Consider the following 26,179-nt stretch of genomic DNA (forward strand, 5'->3'; position numbering starts at 1 on the left):
GAGGAGTGGATTTCAGCTCCTTTGAACTGTTGTCTGGGCACCAGGTCAGAGGACCTGTGAGTCTGGTGAAGGAATGGTGGGAGCAACCTTCCAGAAGGGTACCTCAGAATGTAGTGAGCTGCATGCTGGCCTTCAGAAGCCAGATGGCTAAGCTATTGATGCAAGCTTTCAGTAAACCTGAAGCCAACAAGGCAGTCATGAAGGAGTGGTATGACAAAAATTCTTCCACTGTGGAATTTCAACCTGGTCAAAAAGTGTGTGTGATGGAGCCGGTAGAGCCCACGGCCCTCCAGGGCTGCTGGATTGGGCCATATGAGGTGATTGAAATAAAGGGTGAAACAACATACCTGGTGGACCTCAAGACCCCTATGCAACCCCACAGGGTGATGCATGTAAATCACCTCAAACCACAGTCTGAGAGGTCTGAGCTCACCATTCTGTTGTGACTGATGGAGAAGAGGAGAGTGAACCTCTCTCTGACGTCTTGGACACCAAGCAGAAGGATGAGTCGGTGGAAGGAGTAATCTTTTCCCCCACACTAACTCCTGAACAACAGAGAGACTGCCATCAAGCCTGACTGCTCTGTACCAAGCTACCAGAGGGTGGACACAGATTATCTTATTGTGTATTTAGTTTACCCTGACTAGAGTGGGGGTTTCTGCCTGGCCTGGGTGCATACCTCAGTCAACCAGGAATTCAAGTTCTAATACAAGTCTTTTAGTGCATTTGGCCCTTAATTTTGACAAAATTGATTCTTTAAAAAAGCATGATTTTCAGTGTTGAGAAATAAGTATTCACTCTGGTGACATGATTATTGCCTCATTTTTTGCTGTTTGTGCTTTGTTTTTCATTGATAAATAGGTTATGAGCAGACATTCTAACCCAGAGAGCTGTATTTTCCTCATTTGTTAGCTCATATTTGCATTGTTACACTTTCTAAGTGGCACACATACACTAATAAAATGTTTCCTCCACTATATAATTACAGCAAGACAAAAATAGGAAAATGTAACAACTTCTTTGTTAGAATGAAAATAACGTTTCTCACTACCTTAAGGTGACAGTGCTACACTTATCTAGTCACATTTTCTTAATTATGTTGCAATCTCCTGCTAAAAAAACCCATTGCATTTACATAATTAGCAACAAAATAATTAGACCTTTCATGTTTTTTCAGCAAGTTCAAATATCACCGCTCCTCTCACATTTTTTATTTCAGATTGTGGAAAACTTGACTTTAGTCATTTCCTTATTTTCTCTGATTACGTTCCACTCATTAGCAAGAAGAGCAGCGGATCAAGAATGTGTATGAGATTTAAGTGCTAATATATGGTTTGCATATGTTCTCTCACATGCAGCATCTGTCGCCTGCTTGTAGGAAATACAACAAATGCTCTTTGTGAGTTAAATTCTTGTCGCCACCATCTGATGCGACCTGCAGATCATATGCTTGAATCCAGGGAAGGCCACCAAACATTATTCCCATACTTAAAAATTGGTATAATGACAGGGCTATTCAAAATTGCTAGACTATCTACAGCTGCTCCATAAATTATCCCTGTTGAGTATTTAGCCAGAACCACCTTACCAGCTGTGTTAGTGGCAAAATTGCACCTACATTTCATGCCAAAACTGACCTCTAAACAGATTCTGGGACTGGTCAGCTTCTAGGCTCTCTTCACTGCATCTGCCTCTACCATTGAGCCTTTATGAATCTTGATGTATATTAGGTAGGGGTTGGCGGAGTTCACGCAGTTACACTGTATAAACACTCAGTAGATTTCCGCGGAGTCCGCTCCGCCCTAGTCATGTGCCCCCACTGCCCCACCTCTTCTCCTCACTTCTTGCGTAGACAGCAGTGGACACTCCGGACAGCTTCTCCTGCTTCAGCGTTTGCTGTCGATGAGGACAAGGAGCATCTGTACATGCAGCAGGAGGCCCTGGACTACCAGGGCCCCAGGCGGTTTGGAGTTGTGCGGCCCGCTCCATGGCTCAGGGTGCTGAGAGACCACTCTCCTCCTCTACAGAGCAGCACCGGTACTGCTTGCAGGTTGTCACTGGTCCAGGCAGCGCTCATAGGCTGCAACTCTACAAAGCTGGGCGGAAATGAAAAACGGTAAGAGCCTGACAGCATCCCAAGACTGTAGTGTAAACACCCACTTCCGAAATCCAATGTGGCTCTTCCTCATCCACTCTTTCCCCCTTGAAAGAGCTTCTACTCAGAGGCGCAACTAGAGCCAAATTTCGGGGGGGAGGCTAAGAAAAAATTTCGGGGGGGGCTGAATCTTTAAGCAAGAGTGGGGCTGCAGGGGCTCTTAGAAGGGGTAAAACAACAGCGAGGCCTCATTAACATACAAATGGTCTTTTAAAGACCTGTGAAGTGCTCGGGTGCGGCTGTGTGTGTGCCCGGGAAGCTGTCTCATCCCGGGTTGCCACACACGACGGGGGGGGGGCTGAAGCCCTTTGCGTCAAATGGGTGTTGCGTGCCTGCTTCTACTTATACAGCACAGAACCTACTTCAAATTATAGTTTTTAAGTCCTCACTAGAAAGATATTTACGTGAGCAAAGGTAAAGATAAAAACCTGTTTGCAAGTTTTGTCAGGAAATCATTTTAATGAGAGCGACCTAACTACGGCGTTACTCTCAGACGAGAACCCCCTTTACACCAGGGTCATTGCCAGTCAGTCACAAAGCTGCTTGAATTTGCTTGAATTATGGCAGGCAGGATTTAGTGTGCTTTTTTCTGCTCTTTCAGATGTCTAATGTGTAGTGAACAGCAGCAATTCAGTTAGAATGTTGTCCAGTTAGCTGCTGCCTACTATCAGAGCACATTAAAGCAAGTCCTATTGGCTTTACCAATGTCGGTTGTCTATGACACTGTAAAACTGATGAGGCATTCACATTTTTTACAGTATAGAAAGCTGACATTGGTAAAGCCAATCATCTCTGCCAGCATGTGCTTCATGCTCATTTGGTCTTGTTCCAGGCGCCTCCTGTCCCCAGGCCTGCTTCAGTGAGCCTCTCCCAGAGCTAGTTCATTCTAGAGCCCAAAGAGACTGCCAGGAGCTGCTAAAAATACTCCCTGGAGAAGGCTTGCTAATGGGGCTGTGTGCATCCATCTCGGATGACGTGTGCAGTGAGAGAGGGTGCTGACTCGGAAGGGGAAATAGCTCTGAGGTGGGGGGCACTAGAGAGATCAGGCCAAGGGATTCATGGGAGCAGAAGGTCAAAGGGGGCGTGGGGGTGACTATGAGAGCCAGGGGCACTAGAGTTGGGATGTTTAATAAGAGGTGAGGGGCAGAAGGTGGGGGGTGTAAATATGGAGAAGATAAAGGGGCAAGGAAAGGGGCCCTGGGGGGGAGGGGTACAGGCATGGGGACACCAGGGATAGTCAGGAGGGAGAAGCAAGGCAGAGGACCCAGGGGCACGTGAGCCTGGGGGACAGGGGACAAGGGGTAAGGGGGCCAGTTAAATCTGCAATACGCATTGTAATAACAACATTTCCACCGAGGAGCTGCTAATCTTCCACACAATATCCTCGGCAGAGAGGGACGTGGTCTCGTCGATAGAGCACACGATTATAGATCAGCAAGGAAACTTGACTTGACATTTTTCATAAATGCTGGTTTCCTTTCCATGATTAACTAAGTGCGCGCGCGCAAACAGCAGCACCTGTAGCTCCCGGCCTCCTCAAACGAACAGGCATGTAACTAATCACCGAAACTAGCATGCAGCTGACCCTGAAAATGGCCTGCGTGGAAAAGACAAGTTGATTAAACGTGTTATCCTAAAGGTGCCTTTATTGCTCATGGTAGGCTGCGAGGGCAAAAACTCCTGAGCGCAGAGTTGCAAAATTCCGCAAACTCCATCCGCAGAGCAGAGTTGACCGCCTAACCCTAAAGTATACTGCTGCTGGGCCTGAAAACGAATGGCCCAATCAATGAGCACATATGTAACCATCTGTTTAGTGCTGATCCGTGCACTGGCAGTGCCCTTCGCATGGAATTATGGCCAAGTGCTTCACCTTTTGGCTCCTGACCCTTGGCCTTTGCAGCCCTCACCTGAATGCAAGTTTTGTTTGCTTGCACATTCCTGCTGCGGCTGACACTGAAGTCTCACTGACCTTGGTGCACATCACTGACTGGCTCCACTCTGCCCATACAGTCTTTGCTCCTATCACTGGGTGTAGCTCCTGAAGTCAAGTGCAATATTTGTGTATATACATCTTCAAGTTACCTAGATGTGAAGTTAAATAGAGTAAATCTATATGTCCCTCTATACGGATAGGTTTAGATATTTTCTGCCTCAATTGTTTGTTCATAATATTAGTGTGCCTCAATATTCTTGTACTCAATATTCAAAAGTACAATCTCCGCTAGCACTCTCAGCTACCACACTGGCTTATTCAGCTTCACTCTATTCTCTTCTGCAACTGGACTCTCACCAACGGGGCTGCTCCATCCTTAAAGTGTCTGGACTCTATTCATACATTTTGGGATAGCAAAGAGGGAACTTGACGAGAAATTAATATGATGGACTGGTGCACATTTCAAATCTTGCAGCATGGCCACCCACTTCCAAAGCCGACGCAACCCACCTTTCAGCGTCCCTGGGGATTCACTGACGACCTCAACTCATCGCGATTGTGGTTACAGCGGAGACTCTTATTGTTAAGAGTACTGGGCAGGTTCCACCTTCACAAGACTCTGGACCACAGGCTCCTTGGAATCTCCACCACCACACCACGAGCAGAACTGCACTGTCTATTACCACAATGCTGCTCCGTCTCTTCTTTCCATGTCTCTTGCCACTTCCTGTTTCTTGGCTAAGAGTCCACACTGTCACCATCTATATTTGCCTTTTCTGATCTTAATGTAAATGCCTGTATAATTAACGAAAACACCCAGGCAAGTGGCAACTTCTTTTATATCACCACCATTGGATCAAATTACTGATCTAAGGAAAACTGACTATATATATAGCAATAATGCACGACAAAGTCTGGAGGATAAAGTACAGGTTGTTATTATAACTTTTCTGTTTAATAATTATCCAAAACATAACATAGTTTAAGATTGGGCTACAAACGTGATGAAGTGAAGGTTTCCTTGACTGCCATTATTAAAGGAACTGGTATTTTCTTTTGAATACTTTGAAAAGTGTCTCATCGAGACATGAGAGGAGAAGGCTACCCTAAACTGATTATATGCCAACAATAGATATACATTTCAGATAATAACTCGTCTTTTAAAAATTGTCATTTTCTCTAATGCACTCTTCTGCTGGTGATAGATAATGCATTTTTCTAACATTCATGCAGGTTGGGTAGTAAGGCATCTACAATTGAATTTATGAATACAATTGTAACTTAAGTGCGCGCACTAACACTTCTAAACCACTTTACAGAAGGAGGACAGCCATGTGGAAATGTGTGTGGGGTCTTCTGTTGAGGGCCAAAGGAACTACTGACCCATGTTTGAGGTTGTTTTTAACGACTATTTTTAGAAAACTAAATTCATATGGTTGGTCCTTCACATTAATTTGCTACAAATCATTTTTTTTATTTTTGAAAAGAATCATTCCTTGGATTTCGTATATGGTATCCTGGCCATTTCTGTAGATCTATTTGTTGCTTTGTGCACCTGGGAATAAAACAGGTATGGCCAAATATATACCACTTGCTAGCTGTGCCTGGGGAGTCAAGCTGATTCTCTCTCACGAGGCGCAATGAGGTCAGAGCTCAACTGAGGATACTCGTGGAGAAATGACGTTCGAGAGCAGTTTGGAACATTTAAAGCCTTTATGGGCAGTGTTTGCTTACGGCTGGCACCACATCTACGCCATTTAGAGACTGACATAAAACTCTTTTAGTTCCCAAACTGACAAGTAGTGTCCGAAGTGCAGTCACCTTTCACTTCTTGCATGACATGACAGGGCATGGAATGGTGCTTCGCCTGACAGTTCTATTCGGTTCCAAAGCCCATGAATCCTGATAAATAAATGTGGAGTTTCAGTAATATACATTACCAATTATCTCCTTTAGACTTACCTCCATGTCAAATTCAGAAAAATGTGTTGCCACATTTGAGACCGATTTATCAAACTTTCATGCAGCGCATCTTAGCAAGCCACCTCGCCTCTCTGCGCTGTGTGAAAGCGCAGGAATGCACAATATGTAATATTATTCCTGTCCTTTCCTTGCACTTGCGCACAAACTACTGCCTAGCGCCAATACAGGCACCCTTACGCAGTGTTGCAAGGGTCCCTGCGTTGCAGACAGGATCGTTTTAGTGCAGGAAAGGACACCTTCCTGCACAAAAAACAATCCACTGAGGCATTTTCCTCTTTCTATGAGTACTGCATAATGCAGCATGCATAGAAAGAGGACCAAACGAGGAGAAATAAATATATTTCTCCTTGTTACACCTCACCTGGGGAGGCATAGCAATTTGACTCATTACCAGGTCTACCAGTAATGGTAAATCTGGAAATGCGCCAAAATCTATGGGTCTGTACGTGGGAACATCCACGCTCCACCCATGGCACACCTCCCTGTGGCAGAGGAATGCAACGCAGTGATTTGTGGTGCAGTGGCGTTATCCTAGATTTGTGAAGCCGCCACTCAGGGCCACGCAAGGTGGCCTTGCATTGCTTGATAAATCTAACTTCAGTGTTGTGTCACCCTTGCACCTCGTTGCAAGGTGCAAGGGCGATGCATCGCTATGATAAATGTGCCCCTAGTTTTTTAGACTTAATTATTCTGAGAACTGTTCCATGGACTCTCCTGTACACCACTGGATGACTATATATTGTTCGAGGATGCTTGCACCATAATACCCTCCACCGTATTCTGCCGATATTCATCTGCTAAATGTCCACTCTCACCTCATTCCTCAGTCTCAAAACCTAGTTGTGTTCCCTTATATAGCAAGCCAGCACTAGTACTCTTCCCTTTCAGTCCTTATCTTTGAAAATTCACCCACAGTTCATCAGTGACACGGATGACCAGCTTACTTTTCTCAATGCAGAGAAGAGTGGGTCATCCAGGCTGGATGATTTTGAAACTGAAAGTCAGAAATTCTGTAGTTTGAGCACTACCACAGAATTCCTAAACCTACCTAAGTCATTTCCGTTGAACGGGCTTTCTTAATTTCTTCAAATGTCTGGAAAATTATAATGTAAAGTCACTTCACTACGGGTCTTAAAAACACAGCAAATGTTGCCATGTAAACATCTAATGATTTTTCTCGAGCACTGATAATATAAACAGAGTTCAATAACTAATTCCATCCGTACTAACTAGTCGAATTTCATGAATCAAATGTGGAAGCAATGTCAAGGTTTTTCCTGGATTCTAACAGGGATCTTTCGTATTCATAAGTGCAGTTTCATTATCCTCATAAGCAATATAAGTAACAGTAACACCAAGGGACAGAGTTCAAGGCAGATAAAAATTGAGTTATCTGACATCACTTTATCTTAAGTAATGCCATACAATGCACTGTAGAATTCATCAGATACATTAGCTATTTCCCTAAACGTTTTGACAATTTGCACTGTATGAAAGCGTTGCTTTGAGTGCTCTGTGATGGTCTGTAGTTGATAGAAGTCTTTCACTCCAATTTGTATGTGTCATTCATCATTCCTCTTCATACATTCCATTAGTTGAAGACATTTAGGCCCTTAATTAGGCCTTGGCTGGTGTGCGCCATCACACCTGGGGGTTGAGGTTATGACCCCCCTACCCTGGTGGAGTACCATCCTCTGTACTTAAGGTCTGTAGTGTCTCGTGGAGATCTCACTGCTTTGAATGTGCCCACTGCTATTGTGGCTCATTTCACAATAGAGAAGTTTGCAGAGCAGGCACCATGTTTAAAGGGCCTACTAGGGCAAAAGTTTTCTTCCGGTTAACAAATTCCTAAAGCAGGAATCTGTTTCTTGAAAATAAAATAAATAAAGGCCCAATTCAGAGAAAGCGTTTCCTTCATGTGGGACTGGGAAATATTTTTTCCTGCCTCTATCTGCCATGCATTGCATATTTCATAGGAAATATGTCACAAAACGTTCCACCAAATAGCACTAAAGAGGTCTATGGGTGGGACAAAATGCCAGTGGTGGATCATATAGGTTGATAGCATTGCAACGGTCCGTTTCAGGGGGAACTGGAACCCTCACCTGGGAGGCGTGCCATATTTGTTCTTTTATAAACTAGGTTCAGACGTGCATGAGGGTGTGTTGCAAATACAAGTGAGCACCAGATTGATCACGTTATGACCTATAATAATAATAATAATCCACATTTGTAAAGAGCGAATCAATTAGGATCAATTAGAAACGTAACTCTCCCTACCCTGCAAGATCAATTTTAAGTCCAGAAAGCTATCATTGCTCCACCCCTTACAGATTATCTATGGCACTATTTGCTGCTTGCAGGTTGGGGCCCTTCCATTTCTTGAGTAGCTGAATCCTCCACTGCGTTTCTTTTGGCAGCTAATGGCTATTTAGATTATGGAGGATCTTGGATGATTCAATCTGCTCAGCATCTTATGGTGAATGGTGATACAGACACTGTAAAAACGTTCTGCCCTGATGAAGACACTGACAAATTAGATTAGGAAAAAAAGGGTTGAAACATTTGCACATGCAGTCTGAGATTGTACAATGGAAATGAGATGCCTAAACCATTTGTCTATTGCACTGTTTTTCATGTATAAATGGTACTGCTATTCACTTACCATCTAATTTGTCACCCTGCAATATCACTGAACACTTCACCTCTTGCACTTCAATTTAACACTTAAGACTATTGACATGCAAGATACTGGAAGAAACTTTTGCGTCCAAGAGTCCTTTGACATTTATTATTTATTTCCATCATTGAGTTGATTTAACTTTTGTACTGATGTTGGGTGTGGAATTAGAAACAAATTCTCGTTTAATAGAAATATTGCATTTCTCAAATCAAAGTTAAACGTTTTTTTGTTTTTTTTATTCACGTAGGGGTCTTGTGTAAAAGAGAACAGCTATTCTACTTTTTTCAATGGATTTAGAGGCTCTCCCTTCTCAAAACTGTTTGGCGGTTTGTGTGCACAGCCCAAGGATGTCTTAAGCTGACCAACTGTGTCTTTTTGGTTTTGGTTTGTGTCAGCCCTAAACCTCATGAGATTTAACCTTCAGCTGATTTATCTTACAAATAATACTCCCTGTCAATTTTAGTTTGGACTAGCTTCATGTCTTTTTAATACATCTTCTCTCCCAATTTTCTACTTCAATGACTGCTTCAGGGGTACAGAAAACATACTAAGCTTGGTTCCAGTGGTCCAATGCTGGTTCCCCACAGGAAAAAGGGTTCTGCTAGACAAAGTCATTGAGTCCTGCTGCGCTGCATAACAAAGGTGGTTTTCTAGAAACTCTGTTAACATCTCAATTGAATTTCTCAGTCATTGGCAGGAGAAAGTAATAATGTTACCCTCAGCACATTGGACTTTATGCTCATCTTACACAGCCAGACCATGTGGACCACCATTTAGTTTCAACCAGAAATGCTTTCCAAAGATTCCACCATGGCTACACAAGCAGTTACACTGATCTCATGACTGAAATGAAGAACAGGTTATCTTGTTCTGTGCTAAAAAGCACTGTTGTGTATCATAGTTTATTGGAAGCATAGGGGCCTCTGGACATCATAAAATGATTTAGGAATCAATGAGAGCCTGTGCACCATAAATGATTTAATTTTACTCATCCGTTTGGCTTGTGGTAAAAGGACATTTAGCTCGTGACTGGTATGTCCTTTAATTAACTAGGATTAACATTGACTAGTGCAAAGATGGTGGCGGCTGATCAATGATTAGTCATTAAAAATGTATTATATAAATAATGGTGTGGACTTTCTGGTTTCCGGATGGTGTATATATCTCACTGCAATCTTATGTTGGTGTGTGGCACTTATGTGACTGATCCTCGGCTTATTTGCTTTGTCTTTTGTTAATTGGTCAGAAATAATTCTTTTCGTTAGAATTGAACAGACCACAAGTGTTCTCTTTCACGGTGACTTAGCTGTATAGTACAAAGATAGCATAAGCAAGATCTGGCAGAAATAACTTCGTAAGTGTACGTATATGAAAGCTGTATGATGATTGCTACAGGTTTAGCTTTTGGAAACATACCTATGCACAGTTATGCAGAGTGTTCTTAAGTGCATCAAACTATGATTACACATAAGCAATCATGTCAATAAGGATGTATCCCATCCCTCACTAGGCCTTTCGTACCCCTGCAACGGCCTCCAATACATCAGTATCAGAGGGATAAAGTCAGCAGCAGGAACAGAGTGCTGTTTAGGTTGAGCCTAGACAGCGTTTGCGCTGTCTAGAAGAGCTGTTGTATGCACTTTGTGGGCTCTAGAGATCAGCCTTCGGACTTATCTGCTTCCGCTTTTGCATAGGGACTTTTTTTCTGTTCAGCTGCCTCTATTTAACTGTCTTGATAGAAAACAACCAGTAGAGGTCAGTAAAATACCAGGATTGCTTTCTGCTTGTTCATTTGCCTCTATTTAACTGTCTTGATAGAAAAGGACCAGTAGAGGTCAGTAAAATACCACAATTGCTTTCTGATTGGGGCCTTTTTTTTCTGGCAACTGCCTCTATTTAACTTTCTTGATAGAAAACGACCAACAGAGGTCAGTAAAATACCAGAATCACTTTAGCATTCACTAGATTCCAGGTCATAGAAACTCGTCTCCCACAAGCACCTGTAGACCATATTTTTTTCAAATCTTGTATTTTCAGTGATGTGACCACCGAAGGCCCTGTTTTTATATTAAAAACAGCGCTTTGGACAATACCATTTCCCGCTAATAGGCAGTATTTCTCTCCCTGTGTTCCCATACCTGGTGTGCTCCACAGTTTGGTGCTTACTTTCCCTCCATGTTAAAGAACAGTACATGTTTCCGCACCCCGGCTAATGTGCTGCATAGCTAAATACATATAAGGCCCCAAAGGTGAGACCGATTGCATTGCAAATGCTTGTTTTACTATTGTATCCTCTCCTTGCCTTTCCCTAGTCCCTTAGCAGCCAATAGAAATGTTCTCAGAAGCGAAGGCTGGAACACAGGGGTAGCTCTGTGATGTCACTGGGTGGGTGGACAATGTGGCCCCAGGTACATATCCCAATTTTATATAAATGCTTTCTCAATACCAAAACATTTTCTAGATGCTAGCACCATGTATTTTCTGTTACCCAACTGAAATGATGCTATTTTTTCCAACCTTGGAAAGATAAAAGGCTGAGTTAACCTCTCTGAGACCAGGTAGCCACAAAATTAAGGCGGCATTATACACTGAATTCTTTTGTCCGCAGGGCCGCCAGACCTGCATCATACATTAAGATATTCAGATACCACAGGTAAACATGATTATTCGCTTATAAAATTCTAGTATGCTTTTGCTCAGTTCTTTTAGAATTGCAACTAAAAAGGTTGGAATTGAAATTAATGATTTTTTACCCCTGGCTGTTCTGTATTTTGTAGTTAATTATTTTTTTCATCTTGCCTTGCAATTTCATTTTTCACCATTGCCCAGTGGCAGAGACACTTTTCTGTTTTTGCCCTCACGCTGGTGCATATTTAGAATCTCAACCTGAACCCAGGGAATACGTTGAATACACAAGTGACTTTTATGACAGTGAACCTTTTTTCTTTTTATTTCACCTCTAGGCAGGCTCTATTTATAATCTCTTCTTGGGCCCAGCAGTTGGCTAAGATATAGTTCTGGGATTTACGAATTCAATCTAAATTGGAAAACATCTCATGTTCTTTTATTCGGAATGTTTCATACCTGTATCTAATGTGGCTTTGGAATGTATGTAGCAGGGCCAGAATGCGCCTGTGCAAATTTAAATGCTGGATTATATTTCATGAGTCGCGTCTGCAAACCTGCGTATGATTTTCCCAACAGCCTTTTTTGCTAACAACTCTTCAATATTTTGAATATATAAGTGTTTAGCTGAGATGAGTAGGAGCGTGAATTAAATTGCTATGATGTAACCCAATTTTTCCCGTAATTTCTTTTTTCATTTCCCAGATGAGATATTCCCAGTTCTGTAAGGTAGATATTTGAAATATCATAAAATAACCCCCCTTTAATTTAATGAATTTAATATTCATGTTTCAATCTGACGCACTTAGGGTGCGAAGCATTATGAAGAATTTATTGACAAATTTGAGGACAACTTACCCATACAGGTGTGAGTCATGACCCATACAAATGTAAATATCTTCAGATATACACACATAATCCCAAGCAGACGTAGAGAAACAGACATAAATAAAAAACAAAGCAACCCACTTAAGCAGGATGCAGCCACTGGTATGCACAAACACACCCATACACATAGACACATATAAACTACTTACACATATAAAGACACACCTACACTCACACATTCTCACTGTGCACTACTGATTGCCTTAGATGAACTTTCAATAAACTTTCAATAAATGCATTCTATTTTCTACGGCTTGTGCTGGCAGAAGCGCACAGAAGCAGCCAAAGCTGCATATAGAATTAATGCATAAGTAGGTAACAGCAAAAGAAATGTTTCCCACTGATTGTTGTTTGTTCCTAATTTCTACCAGACTTTGCAGAGCTTGGCCCTGGTACATATTCTCGAGCACCAGGACTTGTTGCTAACAAATGAGAGTTATGTGGTAGGGCACATGCACTCAGAACACCACATGAGTGTGCTGCTGAAGCTGTTGTACTCTGCACAGTCCAGCTGCCCCCATCCTACAACCAGTAGCTACTTCCACTAGATCTCCCTCATCCATGATATGTAGTTGTGCAGACTGTGGGGCATATTATCAAGAAACGGCTTTAAAATTATCGCCGCTTTGGCGGCAGAAAACTGCCGCCAAAGCGGCGATAATGGGCTTGATAATATGCCCTTGAGAATTCCCATAGAAGCCCATGTTGACACCAGAACATGGGCTTCTATGGGAATTCTCAAGGGCATATTATCAAGCCCATTATCGCCGCTTTAGCTGCAGTTTTCTGCCGCTAAAGCGGAGATCATTTTAAAGCCGTTTCTTGATAATATGCCCCTGTGTTTTCTCTCAGTGAATGTAGTCAGCTTTGGCAGCTACACTATAGAGTTCCACTGTTAACATTAGAACTTGAAAAGCAAGAACGAAGCACAAACAAAACAAAGACTGGTGTAAACTGTAAGGCTGATTGCTGGTTTTTATTTTAATTTGTACCTGAGCGTGCCTGAACGCACAGTGCTTTCTGATTGTCTGCTCTGGTCCTGTGATCCTCACATTGGACCAGTGCAGCGCCTGTCCCATTCCCATTGCCTGTTTAGCTCTTAGAAGATAAGCTTCCTATGTCCTCCCCTCTGTCTCATGCTCTGTCAAGTTTATTGTGACTCAGTCGGAGTGAGCCATGTCATCCTGGACTTTCCAGTGCAAATAAAAAGGGGGAACCAGGACAGCATCTGCAATTGTCACTCTGGGATGGACCTGTGCTTAGCTCTCCTCTCCTTGCAATCACGGAGCTTCAACCCTAGTGCTCATTCAGTTTCCTTGAGCCCAGTGCACTTTATTCAGAGACTTTGCTGTTTTCACTTTCCTTTTGTTGAAAATTCTGGTGAGTTGTTTCAGTTGTTCCCAATGTTGTTAATAACTGTAAACATCAGTATTTATCAGTGTTAAAGTTTTCAGCTCTCTACTTACTTATTTGTATCCTTTTTATGAATTTACTCTTTCAAATAACATTTGATTATTTTCCTCACCTCTCTGCAAAATTAATTTCCCAGTACTCAAATCCTTCTTTGCAACAGTCCAGTCCTACCCTAGGTCAAGGATGTGCATGAATGGAGATATGTCTGAATCCCATCAAGATTAAGTTGTAGTAGCTATATTTAGGTTCTTATTAAACTGTGTTCATCATTGTGACAGCTTTTTGCTGTGGTTAGAACAGAAATGGAACTTAATTGGTTAATCATTAATGATTGGTCCAGGCTCGGTGGGGCTCTGAAAACTCCCTGGTTCATTTGTATAAGGACTAGGTTTTTGAAACTCAGTTTGCCTGATCTGGTTTTTATTGTTAAATCAGACTTGCAGTGGACCAAAACCTTATTTTTAAAATTCATATCTTCTAGAAGAGAATTAATCAAATAAACCATCTGTTAGAGCCTATATACTTTGCAACACGGTACCCATGCTGGAATCATATTTGCTATTTGTGGGTAATAGCAGATGTAAGTTTCTGTTAGCATGTTATAGAATGAACAATAGTAGCTGATTGTCTCATCATGTAGCCTTTCACCTTCTGATTCAACTTCTACCCAAGGCGCTATGCACTTTATCATGTTTTGTATGTTTTTTACTAACAATTGTGTAAGTGCTACCTTACCCCTTAAATTAAATTGTAGACAAATAAAACCTGCTTTAATTTATCTGCAGATATCAGAGGATCTCCATTTTTGTCTTAGCATTAAAGATTTTTACCAGGTGCTGTTCAGGTAAGATCATTTTCTAAAATGGTAGTCTTTTTAAAACTAGTTTAGCCATGTATCTGATATTATTGTTTATCATTAACACCCTTGTAAGTTACACACGGGCTATGCATTGGCTATTATTGTTTCAACTTTGTTTGTAAATGGACATATGTTTATATACTTTATCTTGTTTTCTATACATTTGTAATTGATCTTCTGCATATAAATGTCACTGGTACTGAATGAAGACTTTTGAGTTCGGACATCAGACAATAGATAGTGGGGAGCTCCATGCTCAATTATTACAAGCCAGTGTCACTCTGCCCTGTTCTTAGATACCAAGGGACTTATTTATGAGCCCCCTGCGCCGCCTGAGTGTCACTTTTTGTGGCGTTCCAGTGGTGCAGATTACAAAATCATATCTATGTGGCCACGTAAAGCCCCTAGCCTGGCTTTGGATGGCCTACTAGAGACGAAATAAGGCAAGGCACCTTTGCCTTACTCTGAAGTCAAGAGGTGTTCCATAGGCATTGTGGTGGGTTTTCCGACACAATACCAATGGATTTTGATGCTGCTCTGGAATTGCAGGATCATGTAAACCTCGGTCAGTGCGAAATATCTTTATTTATCCACATTTTTTCCTCTTTCTATGTGCACTGCATTCTGTAGCACATATAAAAAGAGGAAAATGCCTCTTAGGATTGTTTTTGTGCAGGAAGGTGCCCCTTCCTACACAAAAACTATCCTGCCGACAACACAGGCACACTTGCACCAGGGTGCACGGGTGCATGCGCTGGACAGCCGAAATGGCACCATTGGAAGGAGAAAGAAAAGGAATGCACCATATTGCATAAATATGGTGCATTCTTGTCCGTAAACTTTGGTGTAGGGCAGCACAACAAGTTGACTTACTGCACTGCCCTACTCCAGATTCCCATAAATAAGGGCCCAAAAATGAACTGGGCTAATATAGGCATGTTTACTGTCTGATCTGGGCTTTTCCAGCTCTACCAAGTCGTAGGTGAGAAGCTTGCTAAGGAATTGTTTCATAGATTCTTTTAGGTATAGGGACTTTGGTACCGGGAAACTGTGCTGTTGTATGAACAAGCACAAAAAGAACAGTTGATGGGTGGAATGCTGGACAATGTCAAACATTCACCAACAGTACAGAGATCTGGTCCTAAATCCATAGTAGTTTTGCTCACCATGCTATTCCACTTTGGACACAGTCATTTGCAAATCAGTCTTGACTCTGCTCCCCATGAGAACAGTCCAGCCTGAACTGCCAGGTCAGGTCTCCCCTGGTCCGAAAACAAGCATTCTGGGACCGGATTTCGTATATCACCCCTCATCAGCCAGGCTAACTTGATTCCAGTGGCATGGTGAGCACAGTACCTGTGTCTGGGCATACCCATCCCACTTGGGGTGACAAATGTGAAAAGAACAATTGATTGACTGAATGCTGAATAATGTCAAACATTCATCCCCAGTGCCGAGATCTGGGCCTAAATCAATTGTTTTTTGCTCACCATGCCATTCCAGTTCTGACCCAGTCATATGGAAATCAATCTTGGCCCTGATCGGAAACAAGCATCCTTGGACCGGTTTCAGGGGTATCACCCCTCATCAGCCAGGCTAGCTTGACTCCAGTGGCCTGGTGAGCACATGACCCACTTCTGGACATACATGTCCCACTCGGGGTGACAAATGCAAAAATAACAATTGATGGGTGGAAAGCTGAACAATGTCAAACATTCACACCCTGTTCGGAAAACTGGGCCTAAGCCCATCGATTTTTTGCTCACCATGCCATTCCACTTTTAATCCAGGTATATGCAAATCAATCTTGACCCTGTTCCCCATGGGAACAGTCCAGCGTGAATTCCAGGCCTGATTCTCCCTGGACCAGAAACAAGCATCCTGGGACCGGTTTTGTGGTATCACCTCTCATCAGCAAGGCTAGCCTGAATCCAGTGGCATGGTGAGTACAGGACCCACGTCTGGGGGTGAATGTTTGACATTGTTCATCATTCTGTCCTTCAATTGTTCTTTTTGCAGATGTATGAACAAGCAGCTAAAGTTGTAAAGAAGCTTCATCAGCTTCAGAATGCCTTGTGCTATATGCGTGCACTGTTGACAACAGTAATACAATTCATTTTACAGTGTTGGGCCCTGTCAGTGAAATTGTTTTTATTTCGGGAACTCTTGGCATTGACTATTACCAAGCATGTGGGTAGGTCTTTGTTTTCCAAAATCTGTGCTGGAACTGCGTTTCAGTCGGGAAATTGTGACAGTTGTACAAGGCACTTTACCTTTGTATGCTGTGCAGTTGCAGTGTTATAGTGCATTTTGTGATTTGGGGAAAAGAATGTCTGCAGCAGCTCAATATGTTTCCATTAAATACAGTCACTGTGTTTTGCACAGGTGATGTTAACAAGTATCTGGCCTTATTTTGGCAAGTTTCAAGCTTTCTTAGCATGAAAGCAGTAGGAATGAAAGCTGAACTTTATGTCCCTGTGGCTGTATTTATGTCAGTGTACAGGCTCAGAATGTGTCGTGTTGTCTAAAGCTTGTACCCTAACTATGAGAAAATGCCCCTTTTTCCATGGTCACCCCCATTTATTGCTGAATTGTATTGCTGGTTTTAGACTCTTCACACTGGGGCATTGATGTCTAGTGCCCAGTGTATGTGCTCTGACCCCTAAAACATGTGGGTAAACCATATTTGGCTAATTAAGCTCTCCTATAAGGCCAGAGTGTATTGTGTAGAAACTTCCCTCATCGCATGCTAAGTTAAATGTCACCTGTGGACATATTGGGTCATCCACTAATCTAACAAGGACATCAAAGCTTCAGGCCTACCATTGGACGCTGTCTGCTGCATTTAAACCTGCAATGCAACCTCTTAAAATAGCTCATTTGACAGGTAAAAAGCTCTCTTACTAAGTCACCATCCTTGGGGTTCTCAGCAGTTGATCTCTGTGGGTTCAGAGAGGAAGGGAGGGAGTTTGATCCTCTGGGTTCTGCCGGAGAGAAAGGATTGGATCCAGTTGAGGGCAGTTCCTAGTATCCAGCGTCGTGAAGTCTGACTGCGAGAGTGCGATGTTAGATGGTGTCCTAAGCTGCAGAGAGGTCTAGTATAATGAGGGCCGCAATGTGTCCCTGGTCAAGTAGCATGCGGATGTCATCAGTGGCTGCAAGGAGGGCGGTCTCGGTGCTGTGGTTGCTGCGGAAACCAGACTGGGCGGAGTCTAGGATGGAGTTCTCTTTGATGAAGGCAGTCAGCTGGGCGTTTATGAGTCTCTCAGTGACTTTGGCAGCGAAGGGGAGGAGGGAGATGGGCCGGTAGTTTTTCAGGTCCGTCGGTTTGACCTCTGCCCGCTTTCAGTCGTCTGGGAAGATGCCAGATTTGAAGGAGGCGTTGACGGTCCATCCTAGTTCGGGTGCACTGGCGCCGGTGACCCTGTGGTAGATGTGTGGTGGGCAGGCGTCCGTGGGGGCTCCTGAGTGGGTGTTCGTCATGGTTGCGGTGATGTGTTCAACGGTGGTGGGGTTCCAGGTAGTGACAGTCGGCTTGTTGTCAGCGGAGGGGTGCGGGTGGTGTCTGGCGTCTGTTCGCTGAAATTGTCGTTGTTCTTGATGAAGGTCCACTTGGTGTCTCTTATGCGCTGGTGGTATTCCTTCAGGGCACTCCTGTGGTTGTTCATGTCTTTCATGGTTTTCCTGTTTCACCAGGTTTTCTCGAGGCGTCTGCAGGAGCGCCTGGCTTCTTGGAGTTCGGTGGTTAACCAGGCGGCCTTTGGGGGGCGTTGTTTGGCGGGGTGGCAGAGCGGTGCAAGCTTGACGGCGCAGCTGGAGATCCAGAGGTGAAGTTCTTTTGCAGTGGAGTTGGTGTCGGTCGTGGTCTAGGAGGAGGGTAGTGTTAAGGTGATCTTCTGTGATCTTGCTCCAGTTCCTTCATGGGGGGCGCAGGGAGCGCTTGGGTGCGGTAGTGGTGTTGAAGGTGAAATGTACGCAGTGGTGGTCCATCCAGGGTGGCTGCGTGGTGTGGCTGAAGCGGATGTTTGTCCCTCCTGTGAAGATGGGGGTCGAGGGTGTGTCCTGCTCTGTGAGTGGGGGTGTTAACTTTACTACTACTAAATGCCTTCTGTGAATACCAAAAGTAATACGTTTAGGATTTTATCTCAGATCAGTTCTGTGAATCGGCCCCTTGGTTTTTATTTCTCCTGACATTTACGGTCCGATGAGCAATACATAGATTCTGACATTTTTTGATGGTCATGGTTTTACTGTGGAAGAAATAATTTTCAGTGTCTGTAAGTGGTGTGTGGTTCTCTGTCTAAACATGTGAAAAGCAAATAATCCAGTGGTGGCTGCTGCCAACAAGATGTGGTGCGGTAGCACAGTGAGAAAATAAAAAACAATTTACACTCACCTTCCCCTGCCTGCCACCGCCTTGGTACTCCTCTGCTCCCAGCACTGTAATCCCCATGGGCACAGTCTCCCAGGCTCCCCATCCAATCCTGATGCTGCTCTCTTGCTATTACCCAGCATGAGAGAAGTACCCAGATTGGTCTGAGTGGACTGGTGTAGGGCTCAGTTTGGGCCTGGGAGCCAGTGCCTTTCTCCACCCAGCTGTGCAACACAGCTCGGGTTGGAGATATTTAAGTGCACGTTTGTTTGGCCATCCTAAGACAGCCAGTCAAAGCGACATGCACACTTATGGTGCCCATCACTCCTCTTCCCTGGCTGCGGCTGACATTGGAGGGCCCCACCCTAGACTTGACGGAGTCAGTGAAAAATAAAATTATAATAAAATTGTTTTATTATTATTTTAGAAAAATTGAACACAAACATTCTGTTACTGCGCCTGGAAAATAATGCTACTCACCATTGACAAACTAGGCTTCCAAGACAGTACGCATTCTGCAAATTAGCTAATGTCACAGACACATGCACTGACTGTCCTGAACTACTCCTACACCATTGCAGTGCAGAAGGTGCAATAGCACCCAGGAACTCAACGAAAGGGAAATAAATCAAACATGTATGTTAACAAAAGTTGAAACTAGTGGTGAGAGATGCAGAACAATCCTAGAAAAATGTAGGCTCTTACATAAGTTTTTTTTATAAAGTAAGCACTACTTTCACATCAAGTTATATGCAGAAAGAGTCAAGCTTGAGAAATTACTCACTTTCCTTAGGCTGTCAAATTCCTGTATTTTTTAATCACTTCAGTTCTTTCAATCTTTATTCAGAATGTATACAAATGGATAAAGACAAATAAATACATTAGGCCATTGAAATAAGCATTAAAAGTCATCCAGATTTCACAGCCACATCTAAAATACACACGATAAAATAACAGATAAAACCATCACTTAGTAATTACAAAAACATCAAAGCGGAACGAACTTGGTCAAAATTACGTCCTTTTAAAAGAGATATAATAAAAGCTCTATGAGGCTGAACATACAAACCGCAAAACATAACAAAGTGCATTGTATCGTGTGGCTACAGAAACTTGCAGCCACAAGGTGCTAGAACGTTTCCCTTGTTCTAACCCTGTGGGAGCTCAATCAACCAACGAAGTATGTTCAACCGAAACGGAATTAAAAAAAAATTGCTGGTTATTAACAGTCATGGCTGTAAACTAGGGTTCCAAAAGTTCTACTGCTTTTAATTATATATACGCATGAACAGAAGATTTAGATATGTCCTGGCCTTCTCTATCAGCCTGACGCAAAGTCAAAAAGGTCTTCAGAGTCCTTACTTAATTAACTTTCATGATCAGCTTAGGAATCTTGAACAGCACGCTATGACCCACTGAAGAAAATAATTTTTAAGAAAGTTTAGCCAGGGTATCTGCTGGGCATTATCAAGGGCTAAACATTCCTGTAAGATAATTTGGTTAATTTCTATCTCTGGCCTCATCCAAACTGTAAACCATCTTGAAAAATGACAGAGAACAAGTGTATCTGCTGGGTTGTTAACTCCCAACACTTGAAATACAATAAATGAGGAAGTACACTTAGGAAGGCTCAGAAGGTATCTGAGATAGCTTATTTTTGACTATCTGAAGCATAGAGGAGTTATCACTTCCTTAGGCGAATACTGATATACATTTTGCCTGCTATAGCTTTAGTAAAGCATTCAAGGGTTTTTTCCCCAGCCTAGAGGTGAAATAATAAATCAAAGCAATGGCCCTTATATACTGATTTTTCATGCAGGTAATTATTGGGGACCAAGTACGAGCAAAAACAAACTGAACTCCCAGATAAGAAAAGGAGTTAAGTCTAGCTTAGCCATGTCTTTGAATGTGTAAGACCCTCGAACTGGTAGGCCTCAGCTCGGCCGCCATCATAAAAAGCTTGTTATAGTTGGTCGCTATGTCCAGGCCAAACATAAAAGCTACAAGTTTATTTGGGAGATTTTTGCAGGCTGATCACTGTTCTAGAAGAATGACCACATCATCTCGATAAAATAGCACTGGGAGGGGACAATGCCTATTAAGGGGGAAGTTCAGATAACAATTGCTTTTCTAGGTTGTTTATATATAGGGTAAACAAAAACAGGATAATATACAACCTTGGCGTGCCCCTCTTCTTACCTCAAAAAATCAGTACAAGAACCCTTGCTGTTATATCAGACTACCATGGACATGTTTCAATGTAGATCATGAAGGAAATTAACAATGCATATGGACACCCCTATGGATAAGAGCATGTTACAAAGTTTGTCCCGATTGACCCTATCAAAAGCTGACGTGAGGTCCATAAAAGCCATGTGGATCAAGTCATGTTTGGTGGCTGTGTACTTTTTCATAATAAGGCACAGATTAAGACACTGATCAATTCTACTTCTACTGGGTCTGACTATATTTTTGGTCAGAGAGAATATGATTCTCCTTGGCCCACACGGTTAAACTGTTAAGCACCACTTGATCTAAAACCTTAACCAACAAATCAATCAGTGAGATTTGCCAAGAAGAACTGGTGATCGTTCTTATCTTCCTTCTTAAAAAGTGGGATAATAATTGATGTGTGTCATGATGGAGGAGCACATGCTTAACTGCTGCAAAGAGGCCCACACCTTGGGCTCACTAATGTAAAGGTCAGGCGGAATGAAATCAGGGCCTGGGGCTTTATAGCCTAGAAATACTCTTCCTGACTTCTTCTTAAGAAAAAACTAGATTTGGAGCACCTTCACAAAAGGGCGTCCCCACACCGGAGGAAAGATTATATTTCTAAATCCATGCAAAGTGACTCACCAAACATTCCCAGGGTAATATGGCAACAAATAGACCCCCGGTCCGATTGAAAGACAGGACTGTGCATGATCTCCCAAAATATATTACAAATAGCTAGCCTGAAGTAATTGTTCTCACAATTCCTTTCTTGGGAATTCTCTATTTTCTTTCATTTTGATACGAAAAGTGAAAAGAGGCTACCAATGTTTTATCTCTCGATTGAGACTTTAATGCCCTCAGCTGGTTTCTATGGGCTTTAGAGCAAGAACTACCAAATCCTCTAGGCATTTACCTGCCGGGCTAGGCTTGACACAGATAAAAGGTTAGAAATCTTACCAGCTAATGAAATGAAGGCACTTTGCATTTCCTTGTTCTTCATGTCAGAGTTAAGACTGATTGCAAAGTCAGAGGGACAACTGCTAAACAATTTAGCTTTCAAAGCCTTAGGCCACAATTGTTTACCATTTCAGTCTCCTACGTTGAAAATTAAGGGTCACCCCGATACTTGGAAATTAAAAACTACCTTAGATTGGTGTATTCCACCCCATAAAAACAGATTGAATTGAATTATGGTCACTAAATTCACAAGCTGGATCCCTTTGATCACTAATTACATTGAACAGTGAGGTTGAGACAAATACAAAGGCAATGAGCGAGAAACAACCTCACCAAGTAAAGGTTGGAGGAAGAGGCGAGGCCCTTTGGCTAAAAATAACGAGAGAAAAACAGGTCAAATTGATGCAAAAGAGTTTTTAAGAATTCCTCTTGTCTAGTGTCTTCCATATGTAGAAAGCTAACATTGCTACAACTTACTTTTGAGATGGATCTACAATAAAATCCCCTGCAAGGATGGATGTTAAAATCTCCCATTCAGATGTATTGTGTAGAAGCGAGTCGCGCCTCAGGAAAGACCTTTGAGAATAAAATGCTCTAAATTTGTCTCTGTGGATTTGACAAAATAAAAGTTAAGTAGTAAGAGTTTAGTGAACTTGGAAAAAATAACCAGTAGGGCTTGAACATATGTGGAATGCTTGTATAGCTCCAGAAGCTTGACATGATGGAGAGAGATCAAGATAATCACATCTCCCTTTGCTCTACCTACACTGAAGGGAATAGCTGGAGAATAAAAAGATTTGTAACCATCTAAACAAAATGAGGTGGACATGTGTAGTAGTCTCTCCTTTAGTTCTATGTCTATTCTTATGACTACTTTTACTTATGATGTCACTGTCATGGCAATAGAGCATTATGGTTTGAATCCCAGGAGGAGTTGATCAGTTCCTGGAAGCTGTGGAGACATACAGTCAATAAAGCTTGTGCTCTTCCACTTTCCTGAGTAGTGTAATCACTTCAAATTTGGCGACGAGAACTGTCCCTGTCTCCACCAATGTGTGCAGTGGAGGTCTCCTGCGTGTCAAGATCTCTGTTCAGCGCAGCTGAGCTGATTTTTCTCTCTTTGAAGACAAGGCTTCTCACAAACTTGGACCTATCTATAGAGGAGTGTCTTGGGTTCCTACCTTCTGAACATATTGCTTCACATCTGGGCCGGGGGCACTATGCGTTTGGTGAGCTCATTTTTATTCTTTCACCCCATCTGCCCGACCCATTTGTGAATGAACTGATTTAAAGGAATCTATTGGCACATCACCTGTTGAGTTGTTGCAGATTTGAAAAAAGTTTCACCGTCTGCATGATCGTATGGTGTTGTGAATCTTCGTGGCACGATCGTACGCTGTGGTTCCTGGATGCATCGACAGTTGGAGTTTGTCTGGAGAAAGGTCCTTCTCCATCCGAGTTTCTCAACAAGTGATGACGCAGTGGAACTTTCATCGGGAGTCAGCGAAGAAAGTTTACGCATCAGAGAGTGGTTGAGGAGCGTTCTACGTGCAGACTGTCACTTTCCCTCTCCTGAGGCGGATGCCGGGAGATCTTTCTTTTACTTTATTGCATTGCATTGTGCATTTTAAAAATATTTTGTATGTGCCATCGTGACTTTGTGAGTGCTAGCGCGTGAGTGATATACTTAACTCTGGTAACACCTGCCAAAGCTCCTGGAGAGTCTTCTCCCCCCACTCGTTGCCGGTCACTCTCAGCCGAGTATCGACGATGAGAGACCGGCTTCGCGGGACGAGGGGTAGACGGCGGCCATATTGGGTTGGGCTACTGGTCAGTCTCGCTCTAGCTGCGCATAAAAGGGGCTTTTGGAAGCCCTGCGCTCGACTAGGCAGTCTGTCACTTTCCCTCTCCTGAGGCGGATGCCGGGAGATCTTTCTTTTACTTTATTGCATTGCATTGTGCATTTTAAAAATATTTTGTATGTGCCATCGTGACTTTGTGAGCGCTAGCGCCTGAGTGATATACTTAAATCTGGTAACACCTGCCAAAGCTCCAGGATAGTCTTCTCCCCCCGCTTGTTGCCGGTCACTCTCAGCCGAGTATCGACGCTGAGAGACTGGCTTCGCGGGACGAGGGGTAGACGGCGGCCATATTGGGTTGGGCTACTGGTCAGTCGCGCTCTAGCTGCGCATAAAAGGGGCTTTTGGAAGCCCTGCACTCGACTAGGCAGTCTGTCACTTTCCCTCTCCTGAGGCGGATGCCGGGAGATCTTTCTTTTACTTTATTGCATTGCATTGTGCATTTTAAAAATATTTTGTATGTGCCATCGTGACTTTGTGAGCGCTAGCGCGTGAGTGATATACTTAACTCTGGTAACACCTGCCAAAGCTCCTGGAGAGTCTACTCCCCCCACTCGTTGCCGGTCACTCCCAGCCGAGTATCGACGCTGAGAGACCGGCTTCGCGGGACGAGGGGTAGACGGCGGCCATATTGGGTTGGGCTACTGGTCAGTCGCGCTCTAGCTGCGCATAAAAGGGGCTTTTGGAAGCCCTGCGCTCGACTAGGCAGTCTGTCACTTTCCCTCTCCTGAGGCGGATGCCGGGAGATCTTTCTTTTACTTTATTGCATTGCATTGTGCATTTTAAAAATATTTTGTATGTGTCATCGTGACTTTGTGAGCGCTAGCACGTGAGTGATATACTTAACTCTGGTAACACCTGCCAAAGCTCCTGGAGAGTCTTCTCCCCCCACTCGTTGCCGGTCACTCTCAGCCGAGTATCGACGCTGAGAGACCGGCTTCGCGGGATGAGGGGTAGACGGCGGCCATATTGGGTTGGGCTACTGGTCAGTCGCGCTCTAGCTGCGCATAAAAGGGGACGGGCATGGCTCCGCGCAGTGGACGCGTTTAGCGGACGCGCCGTATCTGCGCCGGAGTCGTGCCAGAGTCCTGCCCGTCTGCGCCCGTCAGCGCTAAGGAGGCGCAAGGCACAAGGGTTAACGGGTCTCGTCGCTCCGCTGGCGGTCCCTACAAAAGAGAGGATTTACTCAGTATGCGGCAGACCTTACTGTCCTGTGAATACACCCCTCATGACCCGCTGTGCGGTCCCTACCGGTGTCCTTGTGGTAATTTTGTCCTTTGCTCCCCTACCCCCATTAGAGCACTTCGGGAGCTCCCTCCCATGACATTCTTGCCCAGTGAGTCTTCCACTCCCCGGATCCTCAAAATATGGAACCTCAATGCCAGGTCATTGATTAAACATCATGCTGCTATCTACGACCTTATTTTAGCAGAAGCCCCTGATATCTTTTTCATGACTGAGACTTAGCTTCATGATGAGGCCATGGTGGAATTGAACTTGGCAATCCCGCAACAATACTCTATTTTCACTAATAATCGTAACTCTAGGGGCGGGGGCATTGCAATGGTAGCTAAATCTTGCTACCCCTGTACTTGGAAGATATTAGCTATAGATGGCTGTGAGAGTGCGCACTTTTGTGTTACAATTAATCATCACCTCACCTTCTCTGGGCTTCTGATTTATAGACCCCCTGGTAATGATATAGCCTTTAGAAAGGCTCTTCCTGAAATAGTGAGTTCTCTCGCGATAGGTTCGGCTAATTTCACTGTTCTTGGTGATCTTAACCTGCATGTTGACCTCTGCCATACCCCTGTTATCAGCAGTACTCTTGCAGATCTTGAGGCGCTGCAGTTAAGTCAGATGGTCACCCTCCATACGCACATAGGTGGTCATATCCTGGACCCCATTTTTACAAATCTGTCTGCGTACAAGGTTCTGCCTCCCTCCCCGGTAGCCTGGTCAGACCATTTTTTGGTGGAATTGAACCTTGTGATTAGAAACCCTCCTTTCACAAACCTAGACAGGTCTGTCTTTAAACGTCCTTGGAAGAAACTTAAGCTCGAGGACTTCCATCGGGTACTCAGCGAATACCCACTTGACCCTTTTTATGATGCCGAGTCTGGCTACGATCTCTTTTGTGACTGGGTTTCCCGTGCACTTGATTCTTTGATTCCTGCTACGTGGAGTAAATGTCGCTCTTTTGAACCCAGCCCATGGTATGATAATACTTTACTG

The 26,179-nt window shown here is 43.5% G+C and overlaps 1 protein-coding gene across 4 annotated transcripts in view; it reads left to right on the forward strand.

Annotated features, from left to right (window-relative positions):
• MGAT4C (MGAT4 family member C) overlaps positions 1 to 26,179 on the forward strand; it is a 1,156,917-nt gene that overhangs the window by 432,348 nt on the left and 698,390 nt on the right. For all 4 annotated transcript variants that reach the window (XM_085653923.1, XM_085653921.1, XM_085653924.1 and 1 more), the window contains exon 3: positions 14,466 to 14,524. The gene's annotated coding sequence lies outside the window, so the exon portion shown is untranslated. The remainder of the gene's footprint in view (positions 1 to 14,465; positions 14,525 to 26,179) is intronic.

The sequence above is a fragment of the Triturus cristatus genome, chromosome 4_1, assembly GCF_964204655.1.
Source record: "Triturus cristatus chromosome 4_1, aTriCri1.1, whole genome shotgun sequence".
NCBI lineage: Eukaryota > Metazoa > Chordata > Amphibia > Caudata > Salamandridae > Triturus > Triturus cristatus.